At 38.8% G+C, this 3,475-nt stretch overlaps 1 pseudogene across 1 annotated transcript; it reads left to right on the forward strand.

The window, feature by feature from the left end:
* Positions 1-2,233: 2,233 nt before the first annotated feature.
* On the forward strand, positions 2,234-2,885 carry LOC309796166 (glutathione S-transferase Mu 4-like; annotated as a pseudogene). The gene has a single exon. The product of its transcript is annotated as a glutathione S-transferase Mu 4-like (transcript).
* The last annotated feature ends 590 nt before the right edge of the window (positions 2,886-3,475 follow it).

Here is a 3,475-nt window from a genome sequence, read left to right on the forward strand (position 1 = left end):
GAAATAGCAGATTTGAATTTTAGCTAGACCAGTGCTACTCAAAGTGTGGTCCACGTATCAGTGTTAGTCCAAGAACAGTTTGTTACTTGTCTGCAGTAAGTACAGAAATTGACATTAAGTATTTTTAAAGTTTTATTGCAATTTGACATTGCTGCCACATTCAAATGAGTGATCAGTTGACTTTGACAAAGTATGGGTCTGTCATCTATTGGAAAAAATTATCACACTAATCTTTCACCATAGGTGGTTTAAGAAGCACTGAGCTACATTATTCTGGAGGTTATACGGACATTGAAATGAAGGTAAAGAAATAAGGAGATTTCCAGTCAGGATGACACAGTGATTTCATGTTTTATATACCCCTCTGGTCCAAACATATAGCAGAGAGAGATAAAATGTAAAAATAGAAAACCAAAAAAGATATAGCCAGCCCTAAAGACAAGAAAATGGAACAGAAAGCAAAGCAGTAGCACTGGACTTGCTGAGTTCCAGGTTGAGAAGCAGAAAAAAGCATCCAGGATTTTGGTGACTGTGAAGTATAAATTTCTTCGTTGATGATATGTTGGTAGTAAGTTCAGTGTTGTCTACAAATCTCTTTCTTTCAACTGATCTTAAAAGATTACTATTTTCTCTCAGCTCCCCGTTGTCCTCCTTATCTTTTGGATAAGGAGTATGAAGTCAGTCTATATTTAATCAGCCAGATTTTTTCCCAGATAGCTTTTAAGATATTCTCTTGGTCTTTGGAATACTGCAGTTTCACTATGATGTGTCTGAGTGTGTTCTGGGGATTTATTTTTACTTATCCAGCTTGATATTTAGTATGATTCTCAATGTCATTATCTTTTCAAATATTATCTTTCTTTCATGCTCTGTGTTCTCTTCTTTTCGAACTTCTATTAGAGATATGGTGAACATTCTTATTCTATTCTCTAAGTCTCTTAATTGTGCTTTTACATCTTTTATTTCCTTTTCAGTTGTACTCCATTTATGTATTTTTTTCATACTATTTTTCTAGTTCAGCACTACCATCTTCAGCTATGTATAGTGTGTTGTTTAACATATTCATTGAGTTGGTAATTTCAAAAACTATATTTTTTTATTTCTGAAAATTTCATTTTGCTGGTTTTCAAATCTTTCTGTTTGTTTAGTTGGTAACAGTATTTCCCTCCATGATTTTTAATTTCTTATTTTTTAGCCAATTTAATGTGCTTAGGAAGTATATGTATAATTCCATTATATGAAGTTCAAAAGAATAGTACTCTTCCTGGTTTTTTAATGCTGATTCTTATTCATGGTGGCCTGTTTTCCTGTATTGGTTGTAATTTTTTATTATGAGCTCATGCTTGGTAGAAAGGGAGAAAATATTTATGTGTGGAAATCCTTTGTGACCCATTTTGAGAATGAGTCCCTTCACAGAAATCTTACATTTTCTCTTCGAGGCCTCTTGAAGTGTAATCAAACTGAGACTACTTTTCCAATTTTATACTGATTTCTAAGGAGTTTCTTGGATCACTCAATGTGTTAGGATAAGAGAGAATATCTTTATTTATTTTTTGTTTATTATTTTTTTGAGTCCCTGTTTTCAATTCTTTTTTAAAAATTGAGTTATGGTAGATGTACAATATTATATGTTACAGGTGTACAATACAGTGATTCACAATTTTTAAAAGTTATACTCCATTTATAGTTATTATAATATACTGGCTATATTCCTCGTGTTATACAATATATCTAGAGAATATCTTATTCATAAGTATGGTATATCACTCAATGGGATCTGATTCTCCAGATTTCCAATGTGTGAGTGTGTGGGTTTTCCCCATAGCACCAAACAATTCTCCAGACACCAGCTGGGGGTCCTACGATTCAACTCAGTTCTGACACTATCTACCCGGAGATAGCATCAGATTCCATAGGTTAAGGGTTCAGTCCCACAAGACTGTCCCCCCATCACACTTCAGATACCAATTGCAAGCCCAGGTTGTCACCTATACTTCTGACCAACTGACTATAAATCAGAAGTTCCCACGACCCCCTCCTTGGGTTTTATTAATTTGCTAGAGCGGCTTACAGTCCTCTGGTTCCTTCCTTCCTCCCTTCCTTCCTTCCTTCCTTCCTTCTTCCCTATAACTTTTTATTTTGATATAATTTCTAACTTAAAGAAAAATTGCAAGGATGAAGTTTCAGCCTAGCTCCACTGAGGCCATCCCCTGAGTCCACAGAAAGCTAAACCATGGCCATGAACTTGGGTTACTGGAACATTCACAGGCTGGCTCATACCATCTGCCTGCTTCTGGAATACAAAGACTTAAACTATGAGGAAGAGAAGTACATGTTGGGGGATGCTTCTGACCATGACAGAAGCCAGTGGCTGAATGAGAAATTGAAGCCAAGCCTGGACTTTCCCAATCTGCCCTGTTTAATTGATGATGCTCTTGAGATCACCCAGAGCGATGCCATCTTTTGCTACATTGCTTACAAGTACAACCTATGAGGGGAGACAGAAGAGAAGATTCATGTGGACATTTTTGAGAACTAGGTTTTAGACACCTCCAATTAGCTAGTCAGTGTCTGCTACAGCCCTGACTTTGAGAAACTGAAATCTAAGTACTTGGAGGAGCTCTGTGAAAAGATGAAGCTCTTCTCACTTTCTGGGGAAGACTCCATGGTTTGCAGGAGACAAGATCACCTCTCTGGATTTTCTTGCTTATGACAGTCTTGACCTGCACCATATATTTGAGCCCTAGTGCCTGGATGCATTTCCAAACATGAAAGACTTCATTGCCCACTTAGAAGGTCTGAAGACGGTTTCTGCCTACATAAAGTTCAGCTGCCTTTGCCCAGGCCCTGTGTACATAAAGATTGCTGTGTTGAGCAACAAGTAGAGTCCTGTAAGACCAGAAGATAGGAGCTGTCCCTGCTTCACTGGGGCCCTGAAGAAAAGCTGGACCTCCCTGTAACTCCAGAATCATCCGTCTTGTTCCTTTCTCCTTCTTTTCTTTCCCCTCCCCTATCCCTCAGGCCTTATTAGACCCCTTCCTCTCCTCTAATCCCTGTTCATCTTGGCCCTTTAAAGGTTTACTGTACCTTACTTTTCTTTAGCAATTCCTCCTCCCCGATCTTATCCTTCCTGCATAAGCCAACCAGACCATCCTTCCCTTCAGTGGTTGCCTCTGCTTTGAGGTACCTGATTGGACTCTTCTCCAGTAGAGCTCAGCCCTGAGCTCCCCAACACTGCTCTGAAGACCAGTATTGGCCTTATGTGGAGACCCTGCTCCCCCAGGATGGTCCCTGCCCCAGCCCTGCCTGATCCCCAGTAAAGCCTTCTCTCTCTCTCTCTCTCTCACACACACACACACACACACACGCACAGAGTTTATGAAGTAATGTACAAGAGAAGAAAATCCTAGACTTATCTCATGAAGCAAATGTTACCATATCAAACCCAACAGCACTAAAACTAACTAACTAAATA

This window comes from Mesoplodon mirus (assembly GCF_964341445.2).
Source record: "Mesoplodon mirus genome assembly, chromosome: X".
Classification (NCBI taxonomy): domain Eukaryota; kingdom Metazoa; phylum Chordata; class Mammalia; order Artiodactyla; family Ziphiidae; genus Mesoplodon; species Mesoplodon mirus.